The sequence below is a fragment of the Pseudophryne corroboree genome, chromosome 11 (assembly GCF_028390025.1).
Source record: "Pseudophryne corroboree isolate aPseCor3 chromosome 11, aPseCor3.hap2, whole genome shotgun sequence".
Taxonomy (NCBI): Eukaryota; Metazoa; Chordata; class Amphibia; order Anura; family Myobatrachidae; genus Pseudophryne; species Pseudophryne corroboree.
In genome coordinates this window covers 6,989,506-7,017,281 of record NC_086454.1, presented here as the reverse complement: position 1 = coordinate 7,017,281, position 27,776 = coordinate 6,989,506, and positions in this window count along the sequence as shown.

The window sequence follows — 27,776 nt, the reverse complement described above, 5'->3', positions numbered from 1 at the left end:
GTGACATCAGACACATGAAGTATGTATGCAATTACCTATCATCAGATAGGACGGTGGATCGGGCAGATCCGTCATCCTAGTGTGTAGGTACCCATCATAACTTATAAAGATTTACAGTGAAAGACCCTTTGACGAAGTACAGATGGAGCCATGAGCATCTTGGCTTCTCTCCTGCGCCTAGGTGCACCATGGTTTATTAGCATAAGCCGTTCATCTATTGGTCTCAACTGCAATACAATACAGAGAGAACAATACATCAGGGGATAAAGGCCCTCATTCCGAGTTGATTGCTTGCTAGCTACTTTTTGCAGCCATGCCAACGCATAGTCGACGCCCACGGGGAAGTGTATTTTCACTTTGCAAGTGTGCAATCACATGTGCAGCCGAGCGGGACGAAAAAGTTTTTGCAGTTTCACAGTACAGTAGGTCTGAACTTAGCCGCTGCGATCACTTCAGCCTGTCCAGTTCCGGAATTGACGTCAGACGCCCGCCCTGCAAATGCCTGGACACGCCTGCATTTCCCCTACCACTCCCAGAAAACGGTCAGCTGACACCCATAAAAGCCCTCTTTCTGTCAATCTCATCGCGATCACCCATGTGAATGGATCTGTCGCTAGAAGCATTGCCCAGCAACGATGCTGTTTGTACCCGTACGACGCACGTGCGCATTGTGGTGCATATGCATGCGCAGTAGTAACCTGATCGCTGCGCTGCGAAAATCGGCAGCGTGCGATCAACTCGGAATGACCCCCCAAGTCATTACAGCAGAGGATCAAGTCATTACAGCAGGGGATTAAGTCATTACAGCAGGGGATTAAGTCTGACTGCCCTGGCTCAATTAATCCTATTAAAGGCCAAGATAAAGATGGCTCCATCTGTAGGAGGAGTCGGGGTCACCTTATTTTCCGACAACAGATCTTTCAGGCAAGTGTTTATTCCAGAGCTGTGACTAGACATTTATGGGGGGAATTCTATTGCAGGTGAATTGTTTGCCCGGCTGTATCTGTGCAGCATTTGTAACACTTTATGGCAGCGGGATTTTGCACAAAAGCGTTCGCTACCCTAAGGGTGATAGATGGACTGATGTTGGTGACATTTAAATGCTGTGACAACAGCAATTCGCACCATTCACTAGCAATTGAACTCCCCCCTTAGTTAAGGGTTATCAATATTGCAGAACAGCGCACCATTGGGTCTCTTTAGCAATACTCATAGTGACGTGAATATTTTCAGCCAATAGTGAAGTGACTATTAGCTATTTACTGACATTTCACTGCTGCACAGCAAAAATAAAATAAAATTAAGGGACAGCGCTTGTGGCGCGGCAAATGTCCCCACCCGCATTCTTTATGTTCATCCAAAAAGCACGTCCTCCTCGATATATATGTATTGGACACACACACGAAGAGACAGTAAGGCAGCACTCACGGGACCTTTTACAGAGGAATCACATGACAGGTAAAATGTGCAGTGGGCGTGGCACCAAAAATATTCATCACAGCCCTGCCACCTATTGTACGATACCATAATGACGTGGTTCACCTCAACTCACGTCACTGGGGACAGACAACCCACTTACCTGGGGAAATCTCTCCCTCTCTCTCTCTCTCTCCCTCCTTCTCTCTCTCCCCCCCCCCCCTCTCTCTCTCTCTCTCCCTCCTTCTCTCTCTCCCCCCCCCCCTCTCTCTCTCTCTCTCCCCCTCTCTCTCCCTACTCTCTCCCCCCCCCCTCTCTCTCCCTCCCTCCCTCTCTCTCCCCCTCTCTCTCTCTCTCTCTCTCCCTCTCTCCCTCCCCCTCTCTCTCCCCCCCCTCTCTCTCTCCCCCTCTCTCTCTCCCTCCCTCTCTCTCTCTCTCCCCCCTCTCTCTCTCCCCCCTCTCTCCCCCCCCCTCTCTCTCCCTCCCTCCCTCTCTCTCCCCCTCTCTCTCTCTCTCTCTCTCTCTCTCTCTCTCTCTCTCCCTCTCTCCCTCCCCCTCTCTCTCCCCCCCCCCTCTCTCTCTCCCCCTCTCTCTCTCCCTCTCTCCCTCCCTCTCTCTCTCTCCCCCCTCTCTCTCTCCCCCTCTCTCTCTCCCTCCCTCTCTCTCTCTCTCTCTCTCCCTCCCCCCCTCTCTCTCCCCCCTCTCTCTCTCTCTCCCTCTCTCTCACTCACTCCCTCTCTCTCTCTCTCAATTAGTGTCACACACTGGATGACTGAGGTGAGGTCCCTGACAGATATTTACCACACCAAGAAATGATCCCTATTTTTGTTCGGCAGGGGCGCGGCAGAAGCCGGGCGCCGCTCTCCCTCAGCTGCAGGCCTGGGGTCAGTAAAACAGCAATGCCATAACTTGGGATGTGCGAGCAGTGCCGTCGCCAAGGCTTTGGTGTTAGGTGCGGTATGCGTTCCCGGCGGCCGGGTTCCCGGCTGCAGAATGCCGGTAGGGGGCTGAGCGCAACAAGCTCTTTGGGGGTCATGGACACCCACGAGTGGAAATAGTCCCTGTTGGTCAGCATGCCCACCGTCGAGATAGTGAGGGGGCGGGATATCGGTGGAGGTCATGTGACCGTCAGTCACATAACTACACTCCCTGGGGTCTGCACCATTGCTGCCCCATAGCACCTACATTTGGCTTGCACTGTACTTGGGGGATATGGTCGTTAGGTCGGCAGTCACTAGGTCGACAGTCATTAGGTTGACCACTATTGGTCGACATGCAGTAGGTCAACAGGCTTGCTAGGTCAACATGGTCTATAGGTCGACATGTGATAGGTCGACATGAAAAAAGGTTGACCTGCTTGTCGACCAATGTGGTCGACCTAATGACTGTCGACCTACGTGTGGTCGACTCAACGACCCATACCCGTATTTGGAACGACATATTGCAGCCTGGAGAGCTGTTGGAGCACTCTAAGCAGTGGCGCACGCACGGGGGGTTCCGAGCACCCAGAAACCCCCCTCCACCAAAAAAAAATTAATTATATATATATATTATATATATAAATTATATATTATATTATTTATTTTTTGCTGCATTTTGCGAGTCGAGTATTATTAATGGTTGTCTAGCGTTCTCTACAGCCTGCTGTCTTCCTGGTGGCACTTGGAAGTGCTTAATAAAAGTTGATTTTAATTATAGTACATATATATTATATCCATGTGCATACATATATACATACTGTATAAACACACAGACACATATGATATATATACATGTGTATATATACGTGTACTGTATGTATATGTGTGTATGTGTGTGTGATTATATATATATATATATATATATATAATATATGCATGTTTAATATGCTATGTGTATATGTGTGTATATATATAATATATATATATATATATATGTGTGTGTGTGTATATATGGTATATAATGTGTAGATATGTATATGTATATATATACATATATATATATATATATATATATATATACAGACACACTAGTTTTACGGACCCAGCATATACTGGGTCACCTCAGTCCCCACCCCCGTGCTTGGCTCCACCCAGTTCTGGAAACTTCCCCCCCATGCAAATCCTGCGTTTGCCACTGCTAAGGATGATCCAGTCAGTGCTCTACATCCTGGTGCCAGTGGCCCCCCAATGTGACATTATTACGTCACGTGTGTGGGGGTGGAGGGGCCACAGGGACTGGAAATGAGAACCAGGAAAGTAATTTTGTTATCCAGCTTTAAGTTGTGGTGTACCACGTGTTGTGAGAGGAAGGACCAATCACAGTCTCTTGATTGCAGAATACTGTGGTCCTCCCATTTACCCCTCCAGCCAAGCACAGTCATGGGTCACAATAGAAAACCTTTTCCTAGGTTGTAGAGCAGCTTTAAAAAATAGGATTTTAATACCTACCGGTAAATCCTTTTCTCTTAGTCCGTAGAGGATGCTGGGGACTCCAAAAGGACCATGGGGTATAGACGGGATCCGCAGGAGACATGGGCACTTTAAGACTTTAAAAGGGGCGTGAACTGGCTCCTCCCTCTATGCCCCTCCTCCAGACCTCAGTTATAGGAACTGTGCCCAGGGAGACGGACATTTTGAGGAAAGGATTTTTGTTAACTAAGGGTGAGACACATACCAGCTCACACCACAACACACCGTACAACATGGCATTCAACTAACCAGTTAACAGCATGAACCAAAAAATCATCAACAGGCTGATTGAACCAAAACACAACCTTTGTGTAACAAAAGCAATAACTAAGAACAAGTACTGCAGATAGAGTCCATACTGGGACGGGCGCCCAGCAACCTCTACGGACTAAGAGAAAAGGATTTACCGGTAGGTATTAAAATCCTATTTTCTCCTTCGTCCTAGAGGATGCTGGGGACTCCAAAAGGACCATGGGGTCTATACCAAAGCTCCAGACCGGGCGGGAGAGTGCGGATGACTCTGCTGCACCGATTGAGCAAACATGAGGTCCTCATCAGCCAGGGTATCAAACTTGTAGAATTTTGCAAAAGTGTTTGAACCCGACCAAGTAGCTGCTCGGCAAAGTTGTAACGCCGAGACACCCCGGACAGCCACCCAAGACGAGCCCACCTTCCTAGTGGAACGGGCTTTCACCAATTTCGGTAACGGCAAACCAGTCGTAGAATGAGCATGCTGAATCGTATTACAAATCCAGCGTGCAATAGTCTGCTTAGAAGTAGTGATGAGCGGGTTCGGTTTCTCGGAAACCGAACCCCCCCGAACTTCACCTTGTTTACACGGGTCCGAGGCAGGTTAGAACCTTCCCGCCTTGCTCGGCTAACCCGAGCGCGCCCGAACGTCATCATCCCGCTGTCGGATTCTCGCGAGATTCGGATTCTATATAAGCAGCCGCGCGTCGCCGCCATTTTCTCACTCGTGCATTGGAGATGATAGGGAGAGGACGTGGCTGGCGTCCTCTCCGTTTATTGTAGAACTAGAAGTTGATTGGTTTATTGCTTTTGCTTAATTGTGGGGAGGATTGGGGAGCAGCTGTTAGGAGGAGTACAGTGCAGAGTTTTGCTGATAAGTGACCACCAGTTTATATCCGTTCTCTGCCTGAAAAAAACACTCCATACCATATCTGTGCTCAGTGTGCTGCATAATATATCTGTGCTGAGTGCTCACACTGCTTAATTGTGGAGACTGGGGAGCAGCTATAGCAGGAGTACAGTGCAGAGTTTTGCTGACAGTGACCACCAGTATACGTTGTCTGCCTGAAGAAAAACACTCCATATCTGTGCTCAGTGTGCTGCTTTATTGTGGGGACTGGGGACCAACAGTATAATTAATATTATATAGGAGGAGTACAGTGCAGAGTGCACTGCTGTACCTACCTCTGTGTCGTCATCCATTAAGTATACTATCCATCTACATTCTATACCTGTGGTGCATTTAAGTTTTGCAGTTTGCTGACAGTGTCCACCAGTATACTATATATAGCAGTACGGTAGGCCACTGCTGTACCTACCTCTGTGTCGTCACTCATCATCCATTAAGTATACTATCCATCTACATTCTATACCTGTGGTGCATTTTAGACAGTTTTGCAGTTTGCTGACAGTGTCCACCAGTATACTATATATATACTTATAGCAGTACGGTAGGCCACTGCTGTACCTACCTCTGTGTCGTCACTCGTCATCCATTAAGTATACTATCCATCTACATTCTATACCTGTGGTGCATTTTAGACAGTTTTGCAGTTTGCTGACAGTGTCCACCAGTTTATTATATATATACTTATAGCAGTACGGTAGGCTACTGCTGTACCCTACCTCTGTGTCGTCACTCGTCATCCATTAAGTATACTATCCATCTACATTATATACCTGTGGTGCATTTTAGACAGTTTTGCAGTTAGCTGACAGTGTCCACCAGTTTATTATATATATACTTATAGCAGTACGGTAGGCCACTGCTGTACCTACCTCTGTGTCGTCACTCGTCATCCATTAAGTATACTATCCATCTACATTCTATACCTGTGGTGCATTTTAGACAGTTTTGCAGTTTGCTGACAGTGTCCACCAGTTTATTATATATATACTTATAGCAGTACGGTAGGCCACTGCTGTACTTACCTCTGTGTCGTCACTCGTCATCCATTAAGTATACTATCCATCTACATTCTATACCTGTGGTGCATTTTAGACAGTTTTGCAGTTTGCTGACAGTGTCCACCAGTATACTATATATATACTTATAGCAGTACGGTAGGCCACTGCTGTACCTACCTCTGTGTCGTCACTCGTCATCCATTAAGTATACTATCCATCTACATTCTATACCTGTGGTGCATTTTAGACAGTTTTGCAGTTTGCTGACAGTGTCCACCAGTATACTATATATATACTTATAGCAGTACGGTAGGACACTGCTGTACCTTCCTCTGTGTCGTCGCTCGTCATCCATTAAGTATACTACCCATCTACATTCTATACCTGTGGTGCATTTTAGACAGTTTTGCAGTTTGCTGACAGTGTCCACCAGTATACTATATATATATACTTATAGCAGTACGGTAGGCCACTGCTGTACCTACCTCTGTGTCGTCACTCGTCATCCATTAAGTATACTATCCATCTACATTCTATACCTGTGGTGCATTTTAGTTTTGCAGTTTGCTGACAGTGTCCACCAGTATACTATAAATAGCAGTACGGTAGGCCACTGTTGTACCTACCTCTGTGTCGTCATCCATTAAGTATACTATCCATCTACATTCTATACCTGTGGTGCATTTTAGTTTTGCAGTTTGCTGACAGTGTCCACCAGTATACTATATATAGCAGTACGGTAGGCCACTGCTGTAACTACCTCTGTGTCGTCACTCGTCATCCATTAAGTATACTATCCATCTACATTCTATACCTGTGGTGCATTTTAGACAGTTTTGCAGTTTGCTGACAGTGTCCACCAGTATACTATATATATACTTATAGCAGTACGGTAGGCCACTGCTGTACCTACCTCTGTGTCGTCACTCGTCATCCATTAAGTATACTATCCATCTACATTCTATACCTGTGGTGCATTTTAGACAGTTTTGCAGTTTGCTGACAGTGTCCACCAGTATACTATATATATACTTATAGCAGTACGGTAGGCCACGGCTGTACCTACCTCTGTGTCGTCACTCGTCATCCATTAAGTATACTATCCATCTACATTCTATACCTGTGGTGCATTTTAGACAGTTTTGCAGTTTGCTGACAGTGTCTACCAGTTTATTATATATATACTTATAGCAGTACGGTAGGCCACTGCTGTACCTACCACTGTGTCGTCACTCGTCATCCATTAAGTATACTATCCATCTACATTCTATACCTGTGGTGCATTTTAGACAGTTTTGCAGTTTGCTGACAGTGTCCACCAGTTTATTATATATATACTTATAGCAGTACGGTAGGCCACTGCTGTACCTACCTCTGTGTCGTCACTCGTCATCCATTAAGTATACTATCCATCTACATTCTATACCTGTGGTGCATTTTAGACAGTTTTGCAGTTTGCTGACAGTGTCCACCAGTATACTATATATATACTTACAGCAGTACGGTAGGCCACTGCTGTACCTACGTCTGTGTCGTCACTTGTCATCCATTAAGTATCTATCCATCTACATTCTATACCTGTGGTGCATTTTAGACAGTTTTGCAGTTTGCTGACAGTGTCCACCAGTATATTATATATATACTTATAGCAGTACGGTAGGCCACTGCTGTACCTACCTCTGTGTCGTCACTCGTCATCCATTAAGTATACTATCCATCTACATTCTATACCTGTGGTGCATTTTAGACAGTTTTGCAGTTTGCTGACAGTGTCCACCAGTATACTATATATATACTTATAGCAGTACGGTAGGCCACTGCTGTACCTACCTCTGTGTCGTCACTCGTCATCCATTAAGTATACTATCCATCTACATTCTATACCTGTGGTGCATATTAGTTTTGCGCAGTAAATATAGTAGTAGGCCATTGATACTTTCATATAATTCCACACATGAAAAAATGGAGAACAAAAATGTGGAGGTTAAAGGGAAAGATCAAGATCCACTTCCACCTCGTGCTGAAGCTGCTGCCACTATTCATGGCCGAGACGATAAAATGCCATCAACGTCGTCTGCCAAGGCCGATGCCCAATGTCATAGTAGAGAGCATGTAAAATCCAAAACACAAAAGTTCAGTAAAATGACCCAAAAATCAAAATTAAAAGCGTCTGAGGAGAAGCGTAAACTTGCCAATATGCCATTTACGACACGGAGTGGCAACTGCGGCTGAGGCCCTGGCCTATGTTCATGGCTAGTGGTTCAGCTTCACATGAGGATGGAAGCACTTATCCTCTCGCTAGAAAAAAGAAAAGACTTAAGCTGGCAAAAGCACAGCAAAGAACTGTGCGTTCTTCAAAATCACAAATCCCCAAGGAGAGTCCAATTGTGTCGGTTGCGATGCCTGACCTTCCCAACACTGGACGGGAAGAGCTTGTGCCTTCCACCATTTGTACGCCCCCTGCAAGTGCTGGAAGGAGCACCCGCAGTCCAGTTCCTGATAGTCAAATTGAAGATGTCACTGTTGAAGTACACCAGGATGAGGATATGGGTGTTGCTGGCGCTGGGGAGGAAATTGACAAGGAGGATTCTGATGGTGAGGTGGTTTGTTTAAGTCAGGCACCCGGGGTGACACCTGTTGTCCGTGGGAGGAATATGGCCATTGACATGCCTGGTCAAAATACAAAAAAAATCAGCTCTTCGGTGTGGAATTATTTCAACACAAATGCGGACAACAGGTGTCAAGCCGTGTGTTGCCTTTGTCAAGCTGTAATAAGTAGGGGTAAGGACGTTAACCACCTCGGAACATCCTCCCTTATATGTCACCTGCAGCGCATTCATAATAAGTCAGTGACAAGTTCAAAAACTTTGGATGACAGCAGAAGCAGTCCACTGACCACTAAATCCCTTCCTCTTGTAACCAATCTCCTGCAAACCACACCACCAACTCCCTCAGTGTCAATTTCCTCCTTACCCATGAAAGCTAATAGTCCTGCAGGCCATGTCACTGTCAAGTCTGACGAGTCCTCTCCTGCCTGGGATTCCTCCGATGCATCCTTGAGTGTAATGTTTACTGCTGCTGGCGCTGCTGTTGTTGCTGCTGGGAGTCGATCGTCATCCAAGAGGGGAAGTCGGAAGACCACTTGTACTACTTCCAGTAAGCAACTGACTGTCCAACAGTCCTTTGCGAGGAAGATGAAATATCACAGCAGTCATCCTGCTGCAAAGCAGATAACTCAGGCCTTGACAGCCTGGGCCGTGAGAAACGTGGTTCCGGTATCCATCATTAATTCAGAGGCAACTATAGACTTGATTGAGGTACTGTGTCCCCGGTACCAAATACCATCTAGGTTCCATTTTTCTAGGCAGGCGATACCGAAAATGTACACAGACCTCAGAAAAAGACTCACCAGTGTCCTAAAAAATGCAGTTGTACCCAATGTCCACTTAACCACGGACATGTGGACAAGTGGAGCAGGGCAGACTCAGGACTATATGACTGTGACAGCCCACTGGGTAGATGTATTGCCTCCCGCAGCAAGAACAGCAGCGGCGGCACCAGTAGCAGCATCTCGCAAACGCCAACTCGTTCCTAGGCAGGCTACGCTTTGTATCACCGCTTTCCAGAATAGGCACACAGCTGACAACCTCTTACGGCAACTGAGGAAGATCATCGCAGAATGGCTTACCCCAATTGGACTCTCCTGGGGATTTGTGACGTCGGACAACGCCAGCAATATTGTGCGTGCATTACATCTGGGCAAATTCCAGCACGTCCCATGTTTTGCACATACATTGAATTTGGTGGTGCAGAATTATTAAAAAAACGACAGGGGCGTGCAAGAGATGCTGTCGGTGGCCCGAAGAATTGCGGGCCACTTTCGGCATTCAGGCACCGCGTACAGAAGACTGGAGCACCACCAAACATTCCTGAACCTGCCCTGCCATCATCTGAAGCAAGAGGTGGTAACGAGGTGGAATTCAACCCTCTATATGCTTCAGAGGATGGAGGAGCAGCAAAAGGCCATTCCAGCCTATACATCTGCCCACGATATAGGCAAAGTAGGGGGAATGCACCTGACTCAAGCGCAGTGGAGAATGATTTCAACGTTGTGCAAGGTTCTGCAACCCTTTGAACTTGCCACACGTGAAGTCAGTTCAGACACTGCCAGCCTGAGTCAGGTCATTCCCCTCATCAGGCTTTTGCAGAAGAAGCTGGAGACATTGAAGGAGGAGCTAAAACAGAGCGATTCCGCTAGGCATGTGGGACTTGTGGATGGAGCCCTTAATTCGCTTAACCAGGATTCACGGGTGGTCAATCTGTTGAAATCAGAGCACTACATTTTGGCCACCGTGCTCGATCCTAGATTTAAAACCTACGTTGTATCTCTCTTTCCGACAGACACAAGTCTGCAGAGGTTCAAAGTAGAGATGAGCGCCGGAAATTTTTCGGGTTTTGTGTTTTGGTTTTGGGTTCGGTTCCGCGGCCGTGTTTTGGGTTCGACCGCGTTTTGGCAAAACCTCACCGAATTTTTTTTGTCGGATTCGGGTGTGTTTTGGATTCGGGTGTTTTTTTCCAAAAAACCTAAAAAACAGCTTAAATCATAGAATTTGGCGGTCATTTTGATCCCAAAGTATTATTAACCTCAAAAACCATAATTTCCACTCATTTTCAGTCTATTCTGAATACCTCACACCTCACAATATTATTTTTAGTCCTAAAATTTGCACCGAGGTCGCTGTGTGAGTAAGATAAGCGACCCTAGTGGCCGACACAAACACCGGGCCCATCTAGGAGTGGCACTGCAGTGTCACGCAGGATGGCCCTTCCAAAAAACCCTCCCCAAACAGCACATGACGCAAAGAAAAAAAGAGGCGCAATGAGGTAGCTGTGTGAGTAAGATAAGCGACCCTAGTGGCCGACACAAACACCGGGCCCATCTAGGAGTGTCACTGCAGTGTCACGCAGGATGTCCCTTCCAAAAAACCCTCCCCAAACAGCACATGACGCAAAGAAAAAAAGAGGCGCAATGAGGTAGCTGTGTGAGTAAGATAAGCGACCCTAGTGGCCGACACAAACACCGGGCCCATCTAGGAGTGGCACTGCAGTGTCACGCAGGATGTCCCTTCCAAAAAACCCTCCCCAAACAGCACATGACGCAAAGAAAAAGAAAAGAAAAAAGAGGTGCAAGATGGAATTGTCCTTGGGCCCTCCCACCCACCCTTATGTTGTATAAACAAAACAGGACATGCACACTTTAACCAACCCATCATTTCAGTGACAGGGTCTGCCACACGACTGTGACTGATATGACGGGTTGGTTTGGACCCCCCCCAAAAAAGAAGCAATTAATCTCTCCTTGCACAAACTGGCTCTACAGAGGCAAGATGTCCACCTCATCATCACCCTCCGATATATCACCGTGTACATCCCCCTCCTCACAGATTATCAATTCGTCCCCACTGGAATCCACCATCTCAGCTCCCTGTGTACTTTGTGGAGGCAATTGCTGCTGGTCAATGTCTCCGCGGAGGAATTGATTATAATTCATTTTAATGAACATCATCTTCTCCACATTTTCTGGATGTAACCTCGTACGCCGATTGCTGACAAGGTGAGCGGCGGCACTAAACACTCTTTCGGAGTACACACTTGTGGGAGGGCAACTTAGGTAGAATAAAGCCAGTTTGTGCAAGGGCCTCCAAATTGCCTCTTTTTCCTGCCAGTATAAGTACGGACTGTGTGACGTGCCTACTTGGATGCGGTCACTCATATAATCCTCCACCATTCTATCAATGTTGAGAGAATCATATGCAGTGACAGTAGACGACATGTCCGTAATCGTTGTCAGGTCCTTCAGTCCGGACCAGATGTCAGCATCAGCAGTCGCTCCAGACTGCCCTGCATCACCGCCAGCGGGTGGGCTCGGAATTCTGAGCCTTTTCCTCGCACCCCCAGTTGCGGGAGAATGTGAAGGAGGAGATGTTGACAGGTCGCGTTCCGCTTGACTTGACAATTTTGTCACCAGCAGGTCTTTCAACCCCAGCAGACTTGTGTCTGCCGGAAAGAGAGATCCAAGGTAGGCTTTAAATCTAGGATCGAGCACGGTGGCCAAAATGTAGTGCTCTGATTTCAACAGATTGACCACCCGTGAATCCTTGTTAAGCGAATTAAGGGCTCCATCCACAAGTCCTACATGCCTAGCGGAATCGCTCCGTGTTAGCTCCTCCTTCAATGTCTCCAGCTTCTTCTGCAAAAGCCTGATGAGGGGAATGACCTGACTCAGGCTGGCAGTGTCTGAACTGACTTCACGTGTGGCAAGTTCAAAGGGCATCAGAACCTTGCACAACGTTGAAATCATTCTCCACTGCGCTTGAGACAGGTGCATTCCACCTACTATATCGTGCTCAATTGTATAGGCTTGAATGGCCTTTTGCTGCTCCTCCAACCTCTGAAGCATATAGAGGGTTGAATTCCACCTCGTTACCACTTCTTGCTTCAGATGATGGCAGGGCAGGTTCAGTAGTTTTTGGTGGTGCTCCAGTCTTCTGTACGTGGTGCCTGTACGCCGAAAGTGTCCCGCAATTCTTCTGGCCACCGACAGCATCTCTTGCACGCCCCTGTCGTTTTTTAAAAAATTCTGCACCACCAAATTCAAGGTATGTGCAAAACATGGGACGTGCTGGAATTTGCCCATATTTAATGCACACACAATATTGCTGGCGTTGTCCGATGCCACAAATCCACAGGAGAGTCCAATTGGGGTAAGCCATTCCGCGATGATCTTCCTCAGTTGCCGTAAGAGGTTTTCAGCTGTGTGCGTATTCTGGAAAGCGGTGATACAAAGCGTAGCCTGCCTAGGAAAGAGTTGGCGTTTGCGAGATGCTGCTACTGGTGCCGCCGCTGCTGTTCTTGCGGCGGGAGTCCATACATCTACCCAGTGGGCTGTCACAGTCATATAGTCCTGACCCTGCCCTGCTCCACTTGTCCACATGTCCGTGGTTAAGTGGACATTGGGTACAACTGCATTTTTTAGGACACTGGTGAGTCTTTTTCTGACGTCCGTGTACATTCTCGGTATCGCCTGCCTAGAGAAGTGGAACCTAGATGGTATTTGGTAACAGGGGCACACTGCCTCAATAAATTGTCTAGTTCCCTGTGAACTAACGGCGGATACCGGACGCACGTCTAACACCAACATAGTTGTCAAGGCCTCAGTTATCCGCTTTGCAGCAGGATGACTGCTGTGATATTTCATCTTCCTCGCAAAGGACTGTTGAACAGTCAATTGCTTACTGGAAGTAGTACAAGTGGTCTTCCGACTTCCCCTCTGGGATGACCATCGACTCCCAGCAGCAACAACAGCAGCGCCAGCAGCAGTAGGCGTTACACGCAAGGATGCATCGGAGGAATCCCAGGCAGGAGAGGACTCGTCAGAATTGCCAGTGACATTGCCTGCAGGACTATTGGCATTCCTGGGGAAGGAGGAAATTGACACTGAGGGAGTTGGTGGGGTGGTTTGCGTGAGCTTGGTTACAAGAGGAAGGGATTTACTGGTCAGTGGACTGCTTCCGCTGTCACCCAAAGTTTTTGAACTTGTCACTGACTTATTATGAATGCGCTGCAGGTGACGTATAAGGGAGGATGTTCCGAGGTGGTTAACGTCCTTACCCCTACTTATTACAGCTTGACAAAGGGAACACACGGCTTGACACCTGTTGTCCGCATTTCTGGTGAAATACTTCCACACCGAAGAGCTGATTTTTTTTGGTATTTTCACCAGGCATGTCAACGGCCATATTCCTACCACGGACAACAGGTGTCTCCCCGGGTGCCTGACTTAAACAAACCACCTCACCATCAGAATCCTCCTGGTCAATTTCCTCCCCAGCGCCAGCAACACCCATATCCTCCTCATCCTGGTGTACTTCAACACTGACATCTTCAATCTGACTATCAGGAACTGGACTGCGGGTGCTCCTTCCATCACTTGCAGGGGGCGTGCAAATGGTGGAAGGCGCATGCTCTTCACGTCCAGTGTTGGGAAGGTCAGGCATCGCAACCGACACAATTGGAGTCGGACTCTCCTTGTGGATTTGGGATTTCGAAGAACGCACAGTTCTTTGCGGTGCTACTGCTTTTGCCAGCTTTAGTCTTTTCATTTTTCTAGCGAGAGGCTGAGTGCTTCCATCCTCATGTGAAGCTGAACCACTAGCCATGAACATAGGCCAGGGCCTCGGCCGTTCCTTGCCACTCCGTGTGGTAAATGGCATATTGGCAAGTTTACGCTTCTCCTCCGACAATTTTATTTTAGGTTTTGGAGTCCTTTTTTTACTGATATTTGGTGTTTTGGATTTGACATGCTCTGTACTATGACATTGGGCATCGGCCTTGGCAGACGACGTTGCTGGCATTTCATCGTCTCGGCCATGACTAGTGGCAGCAGCTTCAGCACGAGGTGGAAGTGGATCTTGATCTTTCCCTAATTTTGGAACCTCAACATTTTTGTTCTCCATATTTTAATAGGCACAACTAAAAGGCACCTCAGGTAAACAATGGAGATGGATGGATTGGATACTAGTATACAATTATGGACGGGCTGCCGAGTGCCGACACAGAGGTAGCCACAGCCGTGAACTACCGCACTGTACTGTGTCTGCTGCTAATATATAGACTGGTTGATAAAGAGATAGTATACTCGTAACTAGTATGTATGTATAAAGAAAGAAAAAAAAACCACGGTTAGGTGGTATATACAATTATGGACGGGCTGCCGAGTGCCGACACAGAGGTAGCCACAGCCGTGAACTACCGCACTGTACTGTGTCTGCTGCTAATATAGACTGGTTGATAAAGAGATAGTATACTCGTAACTAGTATGACTATAAAGAAAGAAAAAAAAACCACGGTTAGGTGGTATATACAATTATGGACGGGCTGCCGAGTGCCGACACAGAGGTAGCCACAGCCGTGAACTACCGCACTGTACTGTGTCTGCTGCTAATATATAGACTGGTTGATAAAGAGATAGTATACTCGTAACTAGTATGTATGTATAAAGAAAGAAGAAAAAACCACGGTTAGGTGGTATATACAATTATGGACGGGCTGCCGAGTGCCGACACAGAGGTAGCCACAGCCGTGAACTACCGCACTGTACTGTGTCTGCTGCTAATATAGACTGGTTGATAAAGAGATAGTATACTCGTAACTAGTATGACTATAAAGAAAGAAAAAAAAACCACGGTTAGGTGGTATATACAATTATGGACGGGCTGCCGAGTGCCGACACAGAGGTAGCCACAGCCGTGAACTACCGCACTGTACTGTGTCTGCTGCTAATATATAGACTGGTTGATAAAGAGATAGTATACTCGTAACTAGTATGTATGTATAAAGAAAGAAAAAAAAACCACGGTTAGGTGGTATATACAATTATGGACGGGCTGCCGAGTGCCGACACAGAGGTAGCCACAGCCGTGAACTACCGCACTGTACTGTGTCTGCTGCTAATATAGACTGGTTGATAAAGAGATAGTATACTCGTAACTAGTATGTATGTATAAAGAAAGAAAAAAAAACCACGGTTAGGTGGTATATACAATTATGGACGGGCTGCCGAGTGCCGACACAGAGGTAGCCACAGCCGTGAACTACCGCACTGTACTGTGTCTGCTGCTAATATATAGACTGGTTGATAAAGAGATAGTATACTCGTAACTAGTATGTATGTATAAAGAAAGAAAAAAAAAACACGGTTAGGTGGTATATACAATTATGGACGGGCTGCCGAGTGCCGACACAGAGGTAGCCACAGCCGTGAACTACCGCACTGTACTGTGTCTGCTGCTAATATATAGACTGGTTGATAAAGAGATAGTATACTCGTAACTAGTATGTATGTATAAAGAAAGAAAAAAAAACCACGGTTAGGTGGTATATACAATTATGGACGGGCTGCCGAGTGCCGACACAGAGGTAGCCACAGCCGTGAACTACCGCACTGTACTGTGTCTGCTGCTAATATAGACTGGTTGATAAAGAGATAGTATACTCGTAACTAGTATGTATGTATAAAGAAAGAAAAAAAAACCACGGTTAGGTCACTGGTATATACAATTATGGACGGGCTGCCGAGTGCCGACACAGAGGTAGCCACAGCCGTGAACTACCGCACTGTACTGTGTCTGCTGCTAATATAGACTGGTTGATAAAGAGATAGTATACTCGTAACTAGTATGACTATAAAGAAAGAAAAAAAAACCACGGTTAGGTGGTATATACAATTATGGACGGGCTGCCGAGTGCCGACACAGAGGTAGCCACAGCCGTGAACTACCGCACTGTACTGTGTCTGCTGCTAATATAGACTGGTTGATAAAGAGATAGTATACTACTAATATTATATATACTGGTGGTCAGGTCACTGGTCACTAGTCACACTGGCAGTGGCACTCCTGCAGCAAAAGTGTGCACTGTTTAATTTTAATATAATATTATGTACTCCTGGCTCCTGCTATAACCTATAACTGGCACTGCAGTGCTCCCCAGTCTCCCCCACAATTATAAGCTGTGTGAGCTGAGCACAGTCAGATATATATATACATTGATGCAGCACACTGGGCTGAGCAGTGCACACAGATATGGTATGTGACTGAGTCACTGTGTGTATCGTTTTTTTCAGGCAGAGAACGGATATATTAAATAAAACAAACAACTGCACTGTCTGGTGGTCACTGTGGTCGTCAGTCACTAAACTCTGCACTCTCTTCTACAGTATCACAGCCTCAGGTCAATCTCTCTCTCTCTCTCTCAACCCTAATCTAAATGGAGAGGACGCCAGCCACGTCCTCTCCCTATCAATCTCAATGCACGTGTGAAAATGGCGGCGACGCGCGGCTCCTTATATAGAATCCGAGTCTCGCGAGAATCCGACAGCGTCATGATGACGTTCGGGCGCGCTCGGGTTAACCGAGCAAGGCGGGAGGATCCGAGTCTGCTCGGACCCGTGAAAAAAACATGAAGTTCGTGCGGGTTCGGATTCAGAGAAACCGAACCCGCTCATCTCTAGTTCAAAGACCTGCTGGTGAGAAAATTGTCAAGTCAAGCGGAACGTGACCCGTCAACATCTCCTCCTTCACATTCTCCCGCAACTGGGGGTGCGAGGAAAAGGCTAAGAAATCCTAGTCCACCCGCTGGCGGTGATGCAGGGCAGTCTGAAGCGAGTGCTGACATCTGGTCCGGACTGAAGGACCTGCCAATGATTACTGACATGTCGTCTACTGTCACTGCATATGATTCTCTCACCATGGAAAGAATGGTGGAGGATTATATGAGTGACCGCATCCAAGTAGGCACGTCAGACAGTCCGTATGTATACTGGCAGGAAAAAGAGGCAATTTGGAGGCCCTTGCACAAACTGGCTTTATTCTACCTAAGTTACCCTCCCTCCAGTGTGTACTCCGAAAGAGTGTTTAGTGCAGCCGCTCACCTTGTCAGCAATCGGCGTACGAGGTTACTTCCAGAAAATGTGGAGAAGATGATGTTCATCAAAATGAATTATAATCAATTCCTCCGTGGAGACATTCACCAGCAGCAATTGCCTCCAGAAAGTACACGGGGACCTGAGATGGTGGATTCCAGTGGGGACGAATTAATAATCTGTGAGGAGGGGGATGTACACAGTGAAAGGGGTGAGGAATCGGAGGATGATGATGAGGTGGACATCTTGCCTCTGTAGAGCCAGTTTGTGCAAGGAGAGATTGATTGCTTCTTTTTTGGTGGGGGCCCAAACCAACCAGTCATTTCAGTCACAGTCGTGTGGCAGACCCTGTCGCTGAAATGATGGGTTCGTTAAAGTGTGCATGTCCTGTTTATACAACATATGGGTGGGTGGGAGGGCCCAAGGACAATTCCATCTTGCACCTCTTTTTTCTTTCATTTTTCTTTGCATCATGTGCTGTTTGGGGACAATTTTTTGGAAGGGCCATCCTGCCTGACACTGCAGTGCCACTCCTAGATGGGCCAGGTGTTTGTGTCGGCCACTTGTGTCGCTTAGCTTAGTCACACAGCGACCTTGGTGCGCCTCTTTTTTTCTTTGCATCATGTGCTGTTTGGGGACTATTTTTTGGAAGTGCCATCCTGTCTTGATTGACACTGCAGTGCCACTCCTCGATGGGCCAGGTGTTTGTGTCGGCCACTTGTGTCGCTTAGCTTAGTCACACAGCCACCTTGGTGCGCCTCTTTTTTTCTTTGCATCATGTGCTGTTTGGGGACAATTTTTTGGAAGGGCCATCCTGTCTTGATTGACACTGCAGTGCCACTCCTAGATGGGCCAGGTGCTTGTGTCGGCCACTTGTGTCGCTTAGCTTAGTCACACAGCCACCTTGGTGTGCCTCTTTTTTTCTTTGCATCATGTGCTGTTTGGGGACAATTTTTTGGAAGGGCCATCCTGCCTGACACTGCAGTGCCACTCCTAGATGGGCCAGGTGTTTGTGTCGGCCACTTGTGTCGCTTAGCTTAGTTACACAGCCACCTTGGTGCGCCTCTTTTTTTCTTTGAATCATGTGCTGTTTGGGGACAATTTTTTGGAAGGGCCATCCTGTCTTGATTGACACTGCAGTGCCACTCCTAGATGGGCCAGGTGTTTGTGTCGGCCACTTGTGTCGCTTAGCTTAGTCACACAGCCACCTTGGTGCGCCTCTTTTTTTCTTTGCATCATGTGCTGTTTGGGGACAATTTTTTGAAAGTGCCATCCTGTCTTGATTGACACTGCAGTGCCACTCCTAGATGGGCCAGGTGTTTGTGTCGGCCACTTGTGTCGCTTAGCTTAGTCACACAGCCACCTTGGTGCGCCTCTTTTTTTCTTTGCATCATGTGCTGTTTGGGGACTATTTTTTGGAAGTGCCATCCTGTCTTGATTGACACTGCAGTGCCACTCCTAGATGGGCCAGGTGTTTGTGTCGGCCACTTGTGTCGCTTAGCTTAGTCACACAGCCACCTTGGTGCGCCTCTTTTTTTCTTTGCATCATGTGCTGTTTGGGGACAATTTTTTGGAAGGGCCATCCTGCCTGACACTGCAGTGCCACTCCTAGATGGGCCAGGTGTTTGTGTCGGCCACTTGTGTCGCTTAGCTTAGTCACACAGCGACCTTGGTGCGCCTCTTTTTTTCTTTGCATCATGTGCTGTTTGGGGACTATTTTTTGGAAGTGCCATCCTGTCTTGATTGACACTGCAGTGCCACTCCTCGATGGGCCAGGTGTTTGTGTCGGCCACTTGTGTCGCTTAGCTTAGTCACACAGCCACCTTGGTGCGCCTCTTTTTTTCTTTGCATCATGTGCTGTTTGGGGACAATTTTTTGGAAGGGCCATCCTGTCTTGATTGACACTGCAGTGCCACTCCTAGATGGGCCAGGTGTTTGTGTCGGCCACTTGTGTCGCTTAGCTTAGTCACACAGCCACCTTGGTGTGCCTCTTTTTTTCTTTGCATCATGTGCTGTTTGGGGACAATTTTTTGGAAGGGCCATCCTGCCTGACACTGCAGTGCCACTCCTAGATGGGCCAGGTGTTTGTGTCCGCCACTTGTGTCGCTTAGCTTAGTCACACAGCCACCTTGGTGCGCCTCTTTTTTTCTTTGCATCATGTGCTGTTTGGGGACTATTTTTTGGAAGTGCCATCCTGTCTTGATTGACACTGCAGTGCCACTCCTAGATGGGCCAGGTGTTTGTGTCGGCCACTTGTGTCGCTTAGCTTAGTCACACAGCCACCTTGGTGCGCCTCTTTTTTTCTTTGCATCATGTGCTGTTTGGGGACAATTTTTTGGAAGGGCCATCCTGCCTGACACTGCAGTGCCACTCCTAGATGGGCCAGGTGTTTGTGTCGGCCACTTGTGTCACTTAGCTTAGTCACACAGCGACCTTGGTGCGCCTCTTTTTTTCTTTGCATCGTGTGCTGTTTGGGGACTATTTTTTGGAAGTACCATCCTGTCTTGATTGCCACTGCAGTGCCACTCCTAGATGGGCCAGGTGTTTGTGTCGGCCACTTGTGTTGCTTAGCTTAGTCACACAGCCACCTTGGTGCGCCTCTTTTTTTCTTTGCATCATGTGCTGTTTGGGGACAATTTTTTGGAAGTGCCATCCTGCCTGACACTGCAGTGCCACTCCTAGATGGGCCAGGTGTTTGTGTCGGCCACTTGTGTCGCTTAGCTTAGTCACACAGCCACCTTGGTGCGCCTCTTTTTTTCTTTGCATCATGTGCTTTTTGAGGACTATTTTTTTGAAGGGCCATCCTGCCTGACACTGCAGTGCCACTCCTAGATGGGCCAGGTGTTTGTGTCGGCCACTTGTGTCGCTTAGCTTAGCCATTCAGCGACCTCGGTGCAAATTTTAGGACTAAAAATAATATTGTGAGGTGTGAGGTGTTCAGAATAGACTGGAAATGAGTGGAAATTATGGTTATTGAGGTTAATAATACTATGGGATCAAAATGACCCCCAAATTCTATGATGTAAGCTGTTTTTTAGGGTTTTTTGAAAAAAACACCCGAATCCAAAACACACCCGAATCCGACAAAAAATTTTCGGCGAGGCTTTGCCAAAACGCGTCCGAATCCAAAACATGGCCGCGGAACCGAACCCAAAACCAAAACACAAAACGCGAAAAATTTCCGGTGCACATCACTACTTAGAAGCAGGATCCCTAATCTTGTTGGAAGCATACAGGACAAACAGCGCCTCATTTTTCCTGATACGAGCTGTTCTGGCTACATAAATTTTCAAAGCTCTGACCACATCGAGAGACTTTGAATCACCCAAGGCTTCAGAAGCCACAGGAACCACAATAGGTTGGTTCACGTGAAACGAAGAAAGCACCTTTGGGAGGAATTGTTGACGAGTCCTCAATTCCGCTCTATCCACATGGAAAACCAAATATGGGCTCTTGTGAGACAAAGACGCCAATTCCGACACCCGCCTCGCGGACGCCATGGCCAATAGCATGACCACTTTCCAAGTTAGAAATTTCAACTCAAACTTTTGTAAAGGTTCAAACCAATGTGATGTAAGGAACTGTAACACCACGTTAAGGTCCCATGGTGCCACTGGGGGCACAAATGGAGGCTGGATGTGCAGCACGCCCTTCACAAAAGTCTGTACTTCTGGAAGCGAGGCCAATTCCCTTTGAAAGAAAATTGATAAGGCCGAAATCTGCACTTTAATAGATCCTAACTTTTGGCCCACCTCCACACCAGCTTGCAAACATTGGAGAAAACGACCCAGCTGAAATTCTTCCGTAGGAGCCTTCTTGGATTCGCACCAAGACACATATTTTCTCCAAATACAGTGGTAATGCTTCGCCATTACCTCCTTTCTAGCTTTCAGTAGAGTGGGGATGACCTCTCCGGGAATACCCTTTCGAGCTAAGATTTGGCGTTCAACCGCCATGCCGTCAAACACAACCGCAGTAAGTCCTGGAAGACGCACGGCCCCTGCTGTAATAGATCCTCTCTTAGAGGAAGAGGCCAGGGATCTCCTATGAGTGATTCCTGAAGATCCGGATACCAGGCCCTCCGTGGACAATCTGGAACGAGTATCGCCTGAACCCTTGTTCTTCTTATGATCCTTATCACCTTTGGGATGAGTGGAAGTGGAGGGAACACACAGACCGACTGAAACACCCACGGTGTCACTAGTGCATCCACTGCTATTGCTTGAGGGTCCCTCAACCTGGAACAATACGTCTGAAGCTTCTTGTTGGGACAAGACGCCATCATGTCTATTTGAGAAAGTCCCCAATGACTTGTCACTTCTGCAAAGACCTCTTGATGAAGACCCCACTCTCCTGGATGGAGATCGTGTCTGCTGAGGAAGTCTCAGTCCCAGTTGTCCACGCCTGGAATGAAGATCGCTGACAGAGCGCTTGCATGTTTTTCCTCCCAGCGAAGAATCCTTGTGGCCTCCGCCATCGCCGCTCTGCTTCTTGTTCCACCCTGGCGGTTTATGTGCGCCACCGCTGTTATGTTGTCCGACTGAATCAGGATGGGTAGGCCGCAAAGCAGATGTTCCACTTGTACAAGGCCATTGTAAATGGCCCTTAATTCCAGAATGTTTATGTGCAGACAAGCTTCTTGGCTCAACCATTTTCCCTGGAAATTTTCCCCCTGTGTGACTGCTCCCCAACCTCGGAGACTCGCATCCGTGGTCACCAGGATCCAATCTTGGATCCCGAACCTGCAACCCTCTAGGAGGTGAGAACTTTGGAGCCACCACAGGAGAGAAATCCTGGCCCTGGGAGACAGGCATATATTCCGGTGCATGTGTAGATGGGACCCGGACCACTTGTCCAACAGGTCCCACTGAAAAACTCTGGCATGAAACCTGCCAAACGGGATGGCTTCGTAAGCCGCCACCATCTTCCCCAGCACTCGAGTGCATTGATGAATTGACACTCTTGCCGGTTTCAGAATTCCCTTGACCATGTTCTGGATTTCCAGAGCTTTTTCCAACGGGAGAAAAATTCTCTGTAGTTCCGTGTCCAGAATCATGCCCAAGAACGACAGCCGTGTTGTCGGAATCAACTGTGACTTTGGCAAATTTAGGAGCCAGCCATGTTGTTGCAGAACTGTCAGGGAGAGCGCAACGTTTTTTAGTAACTGCTCCTTTGATCTTGCCTTTATCAGGAGATCGTCCAAGTACGGGATAATTGTGACCCCTTGCTTGCGCAGGAGCACCATCATTTCCGCCATTACTTTGGTAAAAATCCTCGGGGCCGTGGAAAGACCAAACGGCAACGTCTGAAACTGGTAATGACAATCCTGAACAGCGAACCTCAGGTACGCCTGATGAGGAGGATATATGGGGACATGTAGGTAAGTATCCTTTGTGTCGACTGACACCATAAAATCCCCCCCTTCCAGACTGGAGATCACTGCTCGGAGAGATTCCATCTTGAATTTGAATCTTTTTAAATACAGATTGAGTGATTTTAAGTTCAGAATCGGTCTGGCCGAGCCATCCGGCTTCGGGACCACGAACAGGCTTGAATAAAACCCTTCCCCTCGTTGTGACGGGGGTACCGCGACAACGACTTGCTGCTGACACAGCTTGCGTATTGCAGCACACACTACCTCCCTTTCCGGAAGAGAAGCTGGCAAGGCCGATTTGAAAAATCGGTGTGGAGGCACGTCTTGAAACTCCAGTTTGTATCCTTGGGTCACAATTTTCAGCACCCAAGGATCCAGGCCCGAGTGAACCCAGACCTGACTGAAGAGCTAAAGACGCGCCCCCACCGGTGCGGACTCCCGCAGGGGAGCCCCAGCGTCATGCGGTGGACTTAGCAGAAGCCGGGGAGGACTTCTGCTCCTGGGAGCTTGCCACTGCTGGCGATCTTTTTCCCCTTCCCTTGTCTCTAGCAGCAAGGAAGGAGGACCCTCGTCCTTTTTTGAATATATTAGACCAAAAGGACTGCATCTGCTAGTGAGGCGTTTTCTTTTGCTGTGGAGGGACAAAAGGCTGAAAAGAAGACTTACCCACAGTAGCTGTAGAAACCAGGTCCGCTAGGCCCTCACCAAACAAAACTCCACCTGTATAGGGCAGAGCCTCCATAGCCTTTTTAGAATCAGCATCACCATTCCATTGATGAGTCCACAACGCCCTCCTAGCCGAGATTGCCATGGCATTGGCCCTTGATACCAAGAGGCCAATATCTCTCGCAGCCTCCCTTAGATAGACTGCAGTGTCCTTGATATGACCCAGCGTCAAAAGCACGCTATCCCTATCCAGGGTGTCTATGTCAGATGACAAGTTATCTGTCCATTTTTCAGTCGCGCTACTCACCCATTCCGATGCTATGGCCGGCCTGAGCAGCGTACCCGTAGTGACATAATTAGATTTCAAGGTAGTTTCCTGTTTACGATCTGCAAGATCTTTAAGGGCTGCTGTGTCAGGGGACGGTAGCGCCACCTTCTTGGACAATCGCGCTAGAGCTTTGTCCACCGTGGGAGTTGACTCCCACCTTAACCTATCCTCAGAGGGAAACGGATATGCCATAGAAATTCTCCTGGGAATCAGCCACTTTTTGTCAGGAGCTTCCCAAGCCTTTTCAAAAAGAGCGTTAAGTTCATGAGAGGGAGGAAACGTTACCCCAGGTAACAGCGGGGTCCTCAGTGATATGTAACACGTCCTTTATCGCCACAATCATGTACTGAATGCTCTTAGTCAGTTTCTTGATTCAACTTGGCATCATTATAGTCGACACTGGAGTCCGAATCCATGTCGGTTACTGTATCTGCTCTCTGAGTAAATGAACGTTTCTGTGACCCTGAAGTCTGAGTTTGTGACAAAACATCTCCCATGGATTGTCTCCACGCTTGGTTCTGAGACTCAGATTTGTCTAATCTCTTATGCAACAAAGCCACACTTGCATTTAAGACACTCCACATATCTACCCAATCAGCAGTCGGCGGTGCCGACGGAGTCACTCCCACATTCTGTTCTGCCCCCGCACCAGCCTCCTCCTGGGAAGAGCATCCAGCCTCAGACTTCTCGACACACGCGTACCGACAACCACTATCACACTGTGCTATAGGGGACAGACCCAAAGTAAGGCCCTTCAGAGAGACAGAAAGGGAGTTTGCCAGCTCACACCCAGCGCCTCACCCGGTCTGAAGGAAAATACAAAACCCCAGACCTAGCAGCGCTTTTATATGTAAATAAATACAACACCAAATTTGCTGTGCCCCCCCCCCCCCTGCTTTTGCACCCTGTTACTTGAGACAGAAGTGAAGGGCCAGGACCAGCGTCTCTGCAGCTTGCTGTGAAGAGAAAATGGCGCTGATTAGAGCTGGAGGACGAAGCCCCGCCCCCTACATGGCGCGCTTGTGTCCCGCATTTATTTATACTGGCGGGGGTCTGTATACCGTGCCTATGCACTGTATACTGTAGTGCCAGTCCCCAAAAGAGGTTTAATTGCTGCCCAGGGCACCCCCCCTGCGCCCTGCACCCATATAGTGCCGTTAGTGTGTGGGAGCAATGGTGCGCAGCGCGACCGCTGCGCGGTACCTTCGAAGATCAGAAGTCTTCTGTCGCCTCTGAAGTCTTCTTTGCTTCTGCTACTCACCCGGCTTCTCTCTTCAGGCTCTGTGAGGGGGACGGCGGCGCGGCTCTGGGAACGAGCAGCTAGGCGCACCAAGTGATCAGACACTCTGGAGCTAATGCATACTTACCGACATTGTATTTCTCCTCTCCGGGAGAAGCCCAGAGAGGAGACGCTGCAGGTGTCTTCGGGGGGCGGGGCATGCCTGTGACATCACTAAACCCCACCCCCCGCACCGGGAAGGGGGCGACGCTAAAATGGCGTGATTTGCGACATTATAACCCCTTCTCCACCCGACACACCCACGAATGCGGGAGGTTATCTCTCCTTCCTGCTCGCATCACTAGGGTGCGAGCAGGATGCGGGAGACCTGCCCACTCTTCCGGGGGTGCGGGGGGCTACCCCAAAAAACGGGAGCCTCCTGCAGCTTCCGGGAGAGTAGGAAAGTATGAGCTAATGGTGTCCAGCAGCCTAAGAAGCAGAGCCTTTGAACTCACAGAAGTAGGTCTGCTTCAGTCCCCTCAGTCCCACGAAGCAGGGAGCTTGTAGCCAGCAGTGCTCCCTGAAAATAATAAACCTAACAAAAGTCTTTTCCAGAGAAACTCAGTAGAGCTCCCCTAGTGTGTGTCCAGTCTCTCTGGGCACAGAATCTAACTGAGGTCTGGAGGAGGGGCATAGAGGGAGGAGCCAGTTCACACCCATTCAAAGTCTTAAAGTGCCCATGTCTCCTGCGGATCCCGTCTATACCTCATGGTCCTTTTGGAGTCCCCAGCATCCTCTAGGACGAAGGAGATATAGATATAACTAAAAATATATAATACATTACTGAAAATCTACTAATACATTTAGTAAAGATAAAAGTGTGTTAGGAAATAGAACCAAGGGCCTGACTGCTTCCTGCAGTGCACACAATTACATAAGTGGGCAGCACGGATGGTATAGTGGTCAGCATTACTGCCTCACAGCACTGAGGTTTGATTCCCACCGTGGCTCTACCTGTGTGGAGTTTGTATATTCTCCCCGTACTTGCGTGGGTTTCCTCCGGGTACTCCGGTTTCCTCCCACAATCCAAAAATATACTAGTAGGATAATTTGCTCCACTGGGGCAGGGACTGATGTGCATGGGAAAATATTCTCTGTAAAGCGCTGCGCAATATGTGTGCGCTATATAAATAACTGGTAGTAATAATAATAATAAGTGACCCCCATTCACTTCAGCGGGTGAATATGTGACTCTTGAATCGTCAGTTTCCTGCATACCTGGAGATTGTTGTGAGTGCAGCTCTTACTGTACCCGTCACCCAGCTGCAATGCTTCCTACTGCAGTAGTCACGGTGCACACACTGATGTAAGAGTAAGGGGCTTTCATATAGACCATTTCATGCTCCACTTAGCACTCGGGCTTGACATGTTGACTTGAATGAATGCAGTATTTATCAGTCAATGACAGTGCATCGCCTTCAATTTAATTCACATCCACTGAACAAAGTACTATATATTTATATGTGAAGAGACATGAACATCTCCCAGCTCAGCTATGGGCCCCAGCACTGAAATCCAGGTTCCTTCCTCTCCCCGCTGCTGCTCCAATATCTTACATTTTTATTAATAAAATTACAACTTAAAAAGAAACACAGTGGCGTAACGGAGCGACAGTGCGCCCATTGCTGGGCCCGCCCCCTGGGTGCATTATATCATGACATCTCGCAGATGGGGCGGGGCACCAGCCCCAAGAGGTGATGATGCCTGATCGGCTGTACGGAGGATTCCGGCTCCTACTGTATATGACAAAATGTATATTAACTTATACTGTGCCACCACCTAAACGTCCCTCATGGCTGGTAGAGCCTGGAATCACAGCCCTCACAGCAGTGACAGGGTTAAGTGGTCAATTATGTGACACAGACAGCAGGGGTAAATTTACTAAGATGGGAGTTCTATTTAACATGGGATGTTCACATAGCAACCAATCAGATTTCAGAAATTATCTTCTAGAAGGTACTAGATAAATGAGTAGAATCTGATTGGTTGCTATGGGCAACATTCCATCTTAAATAGAACTCCACTCTTAGTAAATGTCCCCCAGCGTAAGGACACCACAGAGGACAGTTGCGGACAGGATAGATCCGGCAGCTTGGCCAGAGGTTATAAATCAGAGGTCTGAGTGACCATTGGGAGTGGAAGTAATGGTCTTGAAGTGGGAGCCGCAATGCTCTCTCAGAGAGGACCGGTGTGCAGACAACGGGACCGAGCACAGGAGGCTGTGGCAGGTGGAGCCCCGTGTCGATGTCACTGAGGAGAGAGACAGCCCTAAGCTCACCTTCCCGGTGACTGACAGCGCACTGGACGGACGCAGCATCCCTGAGGAGGAGAGGCGGGGCAGAGGTGACAGGCAGCAGCTGTGCCCTCACAGCAGCAGTCTCCTCAGCCGCGAGTCTCTGTGACACAGCTGCTGTGCAGGTACCGGCAGCCATGGCCGGGAATCAGAATGGACTTCTTCCTCCCACAAAGCAGGACCCACAGCAGATCAGTGGATTGTGAGTGTACTACCATACACCTAATACAGCATTGCAGCAGCACAGTTTCATGTTGGAAACGCAAACTGCTGCCCTGCAGCCACTCATATATGCAGCGGCGGATTCAGGGGTGAAGGCGTCCCTAGGCAC